A 12,564-nucleotide genomic window follows, 5' to 3' on the forward strand; every position below is an offset into this window, starting at 1 on the left:
ACAAGTGATTGACATTCTACTAGGACATAGCAAAAGCTTAGGAACTGTACATAATTTCTGGAACAATTATAGCATTCACTCATAATCTAAGAAGGTTTATCATCACTTGTCTGACAATGCTTCTCACGTAATTTGACATACCAACTAAAGAACCCTAAGTAGGGGCTCCTGGGTGGCTCAGTCAGTTAGGCAGCTGCTTTCAGCTCAAATCAGGATCCCAGAGTCCCGGATCAAGCCCTGTGTCAGGCTCCCTCCTCGGTGGGGACCCTCCTTCTACCTCTCTTCTGCCTGCCTCTCCCCCAGCTTGTACTCTCAAACTCTCGGTCAAATAAATAAAATCTATTTTTTTTTTATTACAAAGCCCATGCCTAAATAGGATCATAGGTCACTATACAGCTTAATACTTAATTATCTATTTAGTCAAGGAGGTAACGAGAAATTCTGAAGGCAAATACAGATGGTTACATAGTTGTCAGCAAAACTAGCTCCTTTAATATTGAGAAGATTGAACTTTCTTAAGTAATCAAAGACCTGATAAAGACAAAACATAGAAACTGTTTTCCTAGGCAGATACCTTTAAGGTAAAGGGAAGGCTTTGTTTACAATTCTTACTGAGAGAAGGTGGAAGAGGGTGGGTAACGTATTCTCCAGATGAGAAGGTGACTTAAGACCAAAAAATGAGAGGCACCTGGGTGGCTTAGCGGGTTAAAGCCTCTGCCTTCGGCTCAGATCATGATCCCAGGATCCTAGGATCGAGCCCCATGTTGGGCTCTCTGCACCTCGGGGAGCCTGCTTCCCTTCCTTTCTCTCTGCCTGCCTCTCTGCCTATTTGTGAACTTTGTCTGTCAAATAAATAAAATCTTAAAAAAAAAAAAAAAAAAAAGACCAAAAAATGAAGCAATTGCTCCACACACTGAGTCTTACACAAGCTTGCTTACTGACAGGAGCCTGCGGTCCAGGCTGTGCGCTTCCACTCTCCGCCCCAGCCTGACCTTAACCCGCAGCTTTTATAGAGCAAGGGGCACGGTCGTGAGGTCATAGGGTAGTTCTCGAAAGTGCTGCCTTCCGTGGGCCAGGGCATCTCGACTAGCTACCTGACATGGAACCTTCCGTGCAACACTTTAGGGAAGGTCAGAACAACCTTTCTGGCTTTGCAATCAGGCATGTGTTCACCTCCATGGGGCCTGGAGCACATAACCCCGGGGGAGCCATGGCGGGAGCACAAACAAGATGGAGGCCAAAGATGGAGTCAGTGTTGTCAGCACTTATACACTTATGAAGAGTAGACCAGTAATCTGAGAAAACTCATTTTGACAGAAAACCACATTTCAATTTCATATCAGTGTGCTTTTGATATTAAAACTCCTAAATTCTAATAATTCTAATTTAACTCATCAATTCTAATTTGATATTAAAACTCATAAATTTTAATAAATGCATCCTGCCCGTGTATAAAATTCTTTTCCAAAGATTTTCTTCTCATAAGCCTTCCACAACCTTCTTTTTACATTTAGATATTGTCCTAAGCTTACCTTCCTTAAATAACCAGCCTCATTTTAGGACAAAATTATTTTCTTTTTCCTAAATGAAAATACCTCTGCATTTCTCCAAGCGTTCTTACCAAAAATATGTATCCTACTTTCCCTACACACATAGCTGATTTTCTCATCATTTCCAGCAGTCTCGACTACATTTATTAGAATTTGTAACTCTTAGAAACCTCAGTCTCCAGTGAAAACTAAGTAGTCACCAACTATGAAGTGTGTGTTAAACCAGAATTCTTTAAAATGGAAGATTTATGAATATATTTCATAATTTCTAGAAACATGTTTTTTTATAGTACAACTTTTGTAAATAAAGCATGAAACGTGTTTACTAACAGACCCAAGTGTCTCTAGTTTTCTCTGCAATAGGAAGCCAAAAGCAGATAAACAAATATTTAGTAATTATGTTTCAGAACTTTATCTATTTGGAAGTGATCTAGACATTTAATGGATTTAACTTTTTTTTAAAGATTTTATTTATTTGAGAGAGAGAGAGCACACAGAGCGAGAAAGAAAGCATGAGCAAGGCGAAGGGCAGAGGGAGAAGCAAACTCCCCACTGAGTGGGAAACTGACATGACCCCAGGACGTCGGTGTCTTGACCTGAGCCAAAGGCAGACCCTTAACTGACTGAGCCACCCAGATATCTCGTTAATGGATTTAACTTTACTCACCACTTAACTTAGCAAAACCTTAAAGTTCAACTGTTTATCCTCAACAATTACGTTGAGATCAGTTATGAAAATTTTATGATGCTGAACAGTTAACCTTACTTTTAAGATTTTTTGTTTGTTTGTTTTTTTGTTGAAAAATTCTGTAACAAAGAAACTAGAAGCTGGTTTTTTGAAAGAATCAATAAGATCAATAAACCACTGGCCAAACTAATCCAAAAGAAAAGAGAGAGGGCCCAATTTAATAAAATTATGAATGAAAGGGGAGAGATCATGACTAACACTAAGGAAATAGAAACAATCATCAGAAATTATTATCAACAATTATATGTCAATACATTAAGCAACCTAGAAGAAATGGGTGCATTCCTGGAAACCTATAAACTTCCAAGACTGAAACAGGAAGAGATTGACAACCTGAATAAACCACTATCTAGTAATGAGATTGAAGCAGTGATCCAAAAAACCTCCCCAAAAACAGGAGCCCAGGAGGCTGGACACTTATGAGATTGTGCACTGTTTTGGACATCTGGGCTCCATTTACTGTGTCACGTGGTGTCCATATGTCTGTAAAACAAACCTATGGAGTAGCCTCTCTTCCTGGTTCCCGTATCTCATACTGGGGAAAAAAGAACAAAGAACAAGGTTAATAATTATTGTAAGGATGTGGAGAAATGTGCACATGTGCAGCATTGGAGGTTAAAAGGGAGAAAAAGCCTAGCAAAGTTTATATGAATAAAGTAGCATATGTGAGTTCAAAGTTGGGGAATGAAAGAAAATAAATTTTTAAAAGATTGTTGTAAAAAGAAAAGTATAACTTGATTTAAACATGGGCAAAAAATCTGAACATACACTTCACAGAATATACACCAGTGACAGGCACATGAAAAGATGTTCAACCTCATGTGACATCGGGGAATGGCAAGTTAGAACAACAAGATACCAACACACACCTGTTACACCTGTTACCTGGAACACTGACAACACCAAGTCCTGGCAAGGATGTAGAGCAACAGGAACCCTTGCTCGCTGCAAGATGGTAGAGCTACTTTGGAAGATAGCTTAGGGGTTTCTTATAGAACTAAACATGCTCTTAACACACAAGCCAGCAATTGTACTCCTTGGTATTTACCCAAAGAGGCTGAAAACAGATGTCCACAAAAACCCTGCATATAGATGTTTATAACAGCTTTTTTCATAACTTTCAAAACATGGAAGCAGCCAAGATGTTTTCCCGGAGGTGAAGGGATCCATAAACTGTGGTTCATCCAGACAATGAAATATTACTTGGTGCTAAAAATGTGTTTCCAAGCCATGGAAACACACGAAAGAGCTTTAAAAGCACGGTACTAAGTGAAAGAAGCCAATTTGAAAAGCCTAAGCACTGTACGATGCCAACTGGATGGCATTCTGGAAAGACAGAACAATGGGGACAGTAAAAAGATCAGTGGTTGCCAGAGGTTAGGAGGCAGGGAGGGTTCAAGAGGCAGAGCACAGTCAGGTTTTAGGGCGATGAAATTGTTCTGCATGATACTATATTGGTGGATACATGTCAGTATACATTTAATGTACAACATTAAGAGTGAACCCCAATGTAAACTATGGACTTCAGGTGACAACAATGTGTCAGCGTAGGTTCATTGACTGTAACAAATGTACGCATCAGGTGTAGGATGTTGATGGTACGGAGGTGGTGTCTGTGTCCAGGTAGAGGGTATACGGGAACTCTGTGTGCCTTCTGCTCCATTTTGCTATGAATCGAAAACTGCCCTAAAGAGTAAATTCTGTTTTTTTTAGAAATGTATAGGTTTAACTAAATAGGTTTAACTAAAGACTTGGATCCAACAGAAGTTAGAATTAGTGAACTCAAAGACAATCAGTAGGTCCAATCAAAATGGAACATCAGGGATAAGATATACCCTCCTATCAGAAAAAAAAGACAAATTACATAAAACAAGGTTTAAAAAAAACTGGATATGGGGGTGCCTGGGTGGCTCAGTGGGTTAAAACCTCTGCCTTCAGCTCGGGTCATGATCCCAGAGTCCTGAGATAGAGCCCGCATCGGGCTCTCTGCTCAGCGGGGAGCCTATTCCCCCTCTCTCTGTCTCTGCCTGCCTCTCTGCCCACTTGTGAACTCTATCAAGTAAATAAATAAAATCTTTAAAAAAATAAAAAACTGGATATCAGACAACAAAGGACAGTGATCCGTGAAGAAAAGAACAAATGAGACAAATGAAAAATAAATAGGAAGATGACAGACTGAAACCTAATGGTAACAACATAACCATTAAATGTATATGGTTTAAACATCCCAATTAATGGAATAGATTGTCAGACCGGATATAAAAGCAAAGTCTAACCAGTTGCACATTATAACCAGAGGCACATTATAATCAATCATCTAGAAGAAACACAATTTAAATATAAGGACACAAGTAGGTTAGAAGAATGGAGAAAGATATACCAAGTTAAATCGGTCAGAAGAAAAGGCTGTGGGGAACTTGGGTGGTGCAGCCGGTTAAGCGTCTGACTTGGTTTCAGCTCAGGTCCTGATCTCAGGGTCCAGGGTTCAAGCCCTGCATGAGACTCCATGCTCAGCGGGGAGCTATCTTGGAATTCTCTCTGGCTCTCAAGGCTCCTGTCACTTGTGCTCTCGCTCTCTCTCTCTCTCGAGAGTAAATATACAAATCTTTTTTAAAAAGAAGAAGAAAAGGCTGTGATGGCTATATTAATATCAGATAAAATAGATTTCAGAACATAGAATACTACCAGAGCTAATGTAGGTTATTTTCCAACGATAAATGAGTCAATTAATCAAAAAGACATAACAATCTTAAATGGTTTGCTCCTAATAATAGAGCTTCAAGATACCTGAAATAAAAACTGAAAAAATTTAGGGTGAAATGAACAAATCCACAAATATAGTTGGAAATTTCAATTCCCTTCTCTAAACTATTGAGATAAGTAGACAAAAATTCAGCAAGAATAGACTTGAATGACACTATGACCAAAATTCTGACTGCAGAATATACATTCTTCTCAGAGGCACATTATAATCAATCATATTTGAGGTCATAAAACGAGTCACAATAGATTGCTTTAGATCCATGTCATACAAAGAATGTTCTTTGGGCACTGTGGAATTGAACTAAAAATCACTAACAGGGGGCGCCTGGGTGGCTCAGTGGGTTAAAGCCTCTGCCTTCAGCTCAGGTCATGATCTCAGGGTCCTGGGATGGAGCCCCGCATCGGGCTCTCTGTTCAGCAGGGAGCCTGCTTCCCTCTCTCTCTGCCTGCCTCTCTGCCTACTTGTGATCTCTGTCTGTCAAGTACATTTTAAAAATCTTCAAAAGAAAAAAAAAAAATCACTAACAATGATATCTGAAAATTCCCAAATATTTGGAAACTAAAATAACACACTTCTAACCTGCACTTCTTTCAAAGAAGAAATCATGAGGGAAATTAGAAAGCCTTTTGAATTGAATGAAAACGAAAATACAATGGATCAGAGACAGCAGGATGTTGCTAATGGAGTCATGGTCAGGATCTTCATTTTAAAAAAGATCAGTCTAGCAGTCAAGTTCAGGAACAAGTAGGGAATAGGGAATCAAGTAATTCATCAATATTTACTGTCTACTCTGTGCTAAGCCCGAAAGTGCTGAAGTGGGAGCAGAGAACATTGTTCCCGCTCTCAAGAAGCTTTCAGTTTAGTGAGGGGACAAAGAGAAATAAATGCCTAAATCACAGTGTTTGGTTAAGTGACAGTGACTCGTTGATGGGGAGGGGGTGCGGACATAGGGGTGGAAAGGCAGCTTTGGTAGGTTGGTCTGGGAAAAGCACCCTCTGAAGTGACATTTGAGCTAACCCCTTGCTAATGGGAAGGAAGTAACAGTGCAAAAGTCCAGGACAAGAGTTTTTGAAGCAAACAGAAGGGCAAGATGGAATGAATTCGGCATGTCTGGGGCAGGGACCTGCGACCCAGAGAGCCACAGACAGGAAATGATCAGGTAGCCTGGCCATTAAATGTATTTTCCAGGTCTAACCAGAAACCTCTGGAGAGTTTTGACATGAGGGGCGATGAGGTGGGCTTCCTCTTTAGAAAGATCCCTCTGGCTTGCTGGAGGAAGCAAAGAGACCAGTTATCTAGGCAAGAGATGGTGGGGCCACAATGAGGGTCACAGAAGAGAAGTATGGCGACATCACTGGAATCCAGATATGTTTTGGAGGTAAAGAGGAGTTGCCAGTGGATAAACAAGAGAAGAGAAGACTTGAGGAGGAGTAAATGTGAGGTGTGAGAAAGCACTCAGGAAGTCCAAATGGAAGACGACTTCTACTAGAACAGGAGTGACCGAGATGGAGACAGAAGGACTCAAGGTCCATTATTTCGTTGACTCAATGATCCACATTTTTTTTAAAGATTCTATTTCTTTATTTGACAGACAGAGATCACAAGTAGGCAGAGAGGCAGGCAGAGAGAGAGGAGGAAACAGGCTCCCTGCTGAGCCGAAAGCCTGATGCAGGGCTCGATCCCAGGACCCTGGGATCATGACCTGAACCAAAGGCAGAGGCTTTAACCCACTGAACCACTCAGGTGCCCCTAAAAATCCCATTCTTCTTCACATTTATGCATCTTTGAAATCAAAAGATATCCACCCAATGATAGCATTTTTCATTGTTATTAACCATGAAACAATTATGAGGTAATTATACGGTGAAAACATTTCACTGACACTTTTTGCTAAGATTTAAAAAGTACTGGGGCACCTGGGTGGCTCAGTCAGTTGAGCATGTGACTCTTGACTTGGGCTCAGGTCATGATCTCAGGGTTGGGAGATGGAGCCCAGAGTCAAACTCTGCCCTCAGCATGGAATCTACTTGAGATTCTCTCTCTCTGCCCCTCTCCCCGCTCCCCACTTGTACTCTCTTTCTCTCTCTCTCTTAAAAAAATAAAAATAAAAATAAAATTAAACAAGTACCAGCAGCAACACATCTTGAATTTGATAAAATATGCCTAGCATATTATATGGAGATATTTTCAGGCAAAGTTGACAGGACTTAATGATGGATTGAATGAGAGAATCGAGGAAGAGGAAGATAACTAGTCACAATTAGGAGGTCCTAATTCTGAGATGGGAGAAGGGGCTTTTGAAAGAGAAAGATCCACATTTCGGTTTTGTTCAGTCAGTTTGGGGGTCCCTCAAGTCATTCGAGTGAGGCTGTCCAAAGGCTGTTGGGGATTCAGTTTGGAACTCAGAGGAGAGAAGGAGGTTGGAGGTCCACAGCTGGGTAGAAGGTACACAAGGCTGGTTAAAGACTGAACAAGACTGGGGTGCCTGGGTGGCTCAGTGGGTTAAAGCCTCTGCCTTCAGCTCAGGTCATGATCTCAGGGTCCTGGGATTGTGCCTCGCATCGGGCTCTCTGCTCAGCGGGGAGCCTGCTTCCCCCTCTCTCTCTGCCTGCCTCTCTGACTACTTGTGATCTCTGTCTATCAAATAAATAAATAAATAAATCTTTAAAAAAAAAAAAAAAAAAGACCGAACAAGACTTCCTGATATGTAGAGAGCGAGCAGAGAAGATGGTCCAGAGACCCGCAGAAGCCACTGGCACTGGGCAGCCAGAGGAGAAGGTGAAAAGTCAAGCAGAAGCCGTCTCAGAAGCCAGGAGGACAAGCCAGAGTCGCCAACCCAATCAAATGCTGCTTATACGTCAAGAAAGATGCTAATGTGTGTGTCGGTGTAGAGAAAAATCTGCAGGATTAGACACCACAGAGAGGATCAGCCAGAAATGATCTCTGATGGGTGCCAGGCAAGGTACTCTTCTTCGTTTTAACTTTTACTTTCTGATGTTATCTATTTCTGTGATGTGTTGGTTATTGAAAGGGAAAAAACAATAAAGCACGATTGTAAAACATTATTTATCTCGCGGCAATGAGGCCCCTGTGTAACGGGTGTTGGGCACACGTTAGTGTATCTCCCCAAATTTCTGCTTTCGGAAGCAAGTCTTCCCTTCCAAAGAGACAAAGAGCCCTCAGAGTGGATTTTAGAGAAGGGATGGATTTCTGGCATCTCAGCCGACAGGTAGAAAAGATGTTTTTGACCAAAGACTGGGCCCTCTCAACAGCCCTGAGGTCGCCCCACTCATCGGACCCTCAGAAGCTCGGAGTTGTACGACTTAGATTCATTCTTCCCTGAGATCTGAATTTTTAATAGTTAGAAATGCCCAGCCATTCAGAAGGTGAGGAAAGTTCCAAACACGGAAAAGGATGAAAACCCTGTTGTTCATTTCTGAGAATGTTCCTTGAGGTGAATAATTTATGCCACTTATCGATTCCCATTTCTTAAAAGGCCTGGGTTAAAGGAGCCTGAAGGTTTCCACGCAGCACAAGCCCCGCTTCCCCAGAGGCCCGTCGGCCAGCAGGACGCTCGCGGCCCAGTGCTGTGACCTGAGGGTTCTCTACCGGCAAATGCTGCAAAGCGCAAATACATTTGCATCAAGATCGTGAATGTCTTGGAGACGGTTGTAAAGGTGACACCGAAAAAGTAAATTAAGTATTTCACAGGACCCCAGCCCCTTACCAAGAGGGAACAAGTCCCCGCGGGAGTGTGAGGAACTTGCCTGTGACAGCCTGTTGCCCCCACACCCTCAGCCCTGTGATGTCGCAGGGCCTTCTGACAGACTCGCCCCTCTCCATTAAAGCTGGGCTTGGCCCTGTGATCTTTGGCCAGTGAAACCAGGGCCGATGGGAGCCTAGAAGAGGCTTTTTAATGCGTTTGCAGAGATTGGTTTGGTCTCCTGCTTTGCATTTTAAGAAGAACATTCTCTGAACACTGTTTATCCCAGACGTGGGGAGCAGACCAGGCCCCCCATCCCCCACCCGCGGGAAGCCACATCAACCAGCCTGCAAACCTGAGACAGATCCTGGATCGTAAACAAGGAGATGCCCATCCTGGAGCGCGTCATCTTCCCTCCTAAGGACACATCATTCTAAAGATTCAGTTCATCATAATGTTAAACACGGGGGCGTCCGTGGTGGTCAGTGGCTTACGCCTCTGCCTTCAGCTCAGGTCATGATCCCGGGGTCCTGGGATGGAGCCCCGCATCAGGGTCTCTGCTCACCGGGAGGCCTGCTTCCCCCGCTCTCTCTCTGCCTGCCTCTGTGCCTACTCGTGATCTCTGTCTGTCAAATAAATAAATAAAGTTTAAAAAAAAGTTAAACACGAATTACTATATGCCCCAGAAATTCCACTCCTAGATAATATGCTCAAAAGAATTGAAGACAGGGTCTCAAACAAATACCACCTGCCCAGAGCAGCAGTGTTCACAATCTCCCAAAGATGGAAACAACCCCAATGCCCGTCAGGGATGAGCAGATGAATAAAATATGGCATCTGTGTAATGAAATATTATTGAGCCATAAGAAGGAAGTAAGTACTGGTCCAGGCTACAAGTATATGAGCCTGAAGCCTTTATGGTAAGTGAAAGAAGCCAGAATGACAGGTACTGTAAATGATTCTATTCCAATGAAATATCTAGAAAAAGTAATTTCTTACAGACAGTAAGAAACAGCTTGGTGATTTCCAGGGGCTGGGGGGTGGGGGATTCCAGGTGCTGGGGAAATGAGCATTGGAGACTACCTACGTGGGTACAGGAGGTTTCTTTTAGGATAATCAAAGTGTCTTGGAGGTAGATGTTTTCATAAATTCCTCCAGGAAGCACTCCGAACAGCAGAGCCCCCTGTTAGAGGCTGGAGGAAAGGGGACATCCTGCAAAGATGCTTATGACGCCATCATGAATGTACTAAATGCCATTTAAAAAAAATGCTTCTGAGGGGCGCCTGGGTGGCTCAGTGGGTTAAGCCGCTGCCTTCGGCTCAGGTCATGATCTCATGATCTCAGGGTCCTGGGGTCGAGTCCCACATCGGGCTCTCTGCTCAGCAGGGAGCCTGCTTCCTCCTCTCTCTCTGCCTGCCTCTCTTCCTACCTGTGATCTCTCTCTGTCAAATAAATAAATAAAATCTTTAAAAAAAAAAATGCTTCTGAATTGCTCACCTTAAAAATGGTTGATTTGGGGCACCTGGGTGGCTCAGTGGGTTAAGCCTCTTCCTTCAGCTCTGGTCATGATCTCAGGGTTCTGGGATCAAGCCCCACATTGGGCTCTCTGCTCAGCAGGGAGCCTACTTCCCCTCCCCCTCTGCCTGCCTCTCAGCCTACTTGTGATCTCTCTGTCAAATAAATAAATAAAATCTTTAAAAAAAGATTGCATCTAAATTACTGTTTTGAACAGTATGGAGGTGCCTCAAAAAGTTAAAAATAGAGCTACCCTACAATCCAGCAATTGCACTACTAGGTATTTAACCAAAGGATATAAAAATGCAGATTCAAAGGGACACATGCACCATAATGTTTATAACAGCGTTATCAACAATAGCTAATCTCTGGAGAAGGCCTAAATGTCCAGCAACTAATGAATGGATAAAGAAGATGTGGACTGTAATGGACTATTACTCAGCCATCAAAAAGAATAAAATCTTGCCATTGGCAATATCATGGATGGAACTAGAGTGTATTATGCTAAGTGAAATAAGTGAGTAAGAGAAAGACAAATACCATACGATCTTACTCATACATGGAATTTAAGAAAGAATACAGATGAACAGGGGTGCCTGGGTGGCTCAGTGGGTTAAAGCGTCTGCCTTCAGCTCAGATTGTGATCCCAGGGTCCTGGGATCCAGCCCTTCATCGGGCTCTCTGCTAAACAGGGAGCCTGCTTCCTCCTCTCTGCCTGCCTCTCTTCCTACCTGTGATCCATGTCTACCAAATCAATAAATAAAATTTAAAAAAAGAAAAGAAAAGAAAAGAAGAAATAAAAAAAAAAAAAACAATAGAGAACACACTGAGGGTTAATGGGGGGACGTGGGAGGGGGAGGGGCTGGATGGGTGATGGGTGCTAAGGAGGGCACTTGTGATGGGCACTGGGTGTCGTATGTAAGTGATGAATCTCTAAATCCTACTTCTGAAACCAATACAGCCTCGTATGTTAACTAACCAGAATTCAAAGAGGAGTTTGAAAAGAAAAACATACAAATAATGTCTATTAAAATAAATAACTGTTTTGAGGAAAGGGAAAGGCATTCAGGGGGTGAATGATTAAGGCATCTGATCTAGTTACAGACTTGCATCCCCTCCACGCATGAATAAAGCTTTGTGGACATCATAAACTGTTGAATTTATCACGGCCCCACAAAATGAGATTCACTGCCACAAGGGGGCAGTGGTGTCCAGGCAATGACCCAACCAACCAAGGAGGAAATCCGAAAACCAGAGTTGGGAATTCCTGAGTTTTCCTCCTTGGAAGTGGTAGCACATATCCACTGGTCACTGAACACACCATCAGCCATCTCAATACATATGTGTGTTGAAGAGAATATTGTGTCTGGAAAAGAATCTTTGGAAAATATGTTCGGCAAAGACATTATACAAACACCGTTCGGAGTTCAGTGACCAGCCAGGACCACAGAGCCAGGTCTGGAACCCAGTCTACTGTTTTCTTGTCTGGGGCTTTTGGAGCCAATGCTTCTTGCTCTCTGGAGCTCTTCCTGAGCTTTCTGTGCAAGTCATGCCTGCGAATGGACACGAGCCCTTCTCTCTGTTACTTCTGCGGCCGATCTCACGGCCAACCCCACTGCAGCCCTCAGACCCCCACCCCACAGCTCCTGCCTCATCTCCCCAGCCACCAGCATGCGAGGAAAAGACCCACACCTGGGATCAGAGCTGGCAGTCGGAGTGCAGTGACTGGGGACAAGTGTCCACATGGGGCTGACCAGCTGTCAAACCCGCCACCACCTGTCAAAACCTATGAGAAGGCATATGGCAAGGGGTAGGCAGCTGGTCATCCACCATCAGCCTCAGAGGTGACACCGCTGCTCAACTTGTGACCTGCCCTGGCGCCTAGAGCTCCTCCAGGAAGCACGCCGGTCTGCACAGCCCCCTGCGGGGAGGGAGGCATCCTTCAAAGATGATCCACATGCCATGTTGGAGGCGGAGAAGCTGCCAGGCTGGTGGAGAAGCTGGGACTGGTCTAAGAAAGGCCAGACTAGGGTATGAGCGTGGAAGTGGCCCAGAGCAGATTTCCAAGTCCTCTGCCCTGGTCCCGCATCCCAGGACACATGAGCACAGCAGCAAGGCGGGACACTTGCAGGAATTCCAGCTCCCGAGGGTGCACACGGAGGGGCTGCCGATCCTTAGGGAGAGGGTCCTCCCTCCTAGGCTGCCTCGTCCTCTGGAAGCCTCGGTGCCACCTGCCACCTGCAAATCCCATAGAGCAGGATTGTTTGGGGCAGCTGTCACCAGA

The sequence above is a fragment of the Mustela lutreola genome, chromosome 4 (genome assembly GCF_030435805.1).
Source record: "Mustela lutreola isolate mMusLut2 chromosome 4, mMusLut2.pri, whole genome shotgun sequence".
Classification (NCBI taxonomy): Eukaryota; Metazoa; Chordata; class Mammalia; order Carnivora; family Mustelidae; genus Mustela; species Mustela lutreola.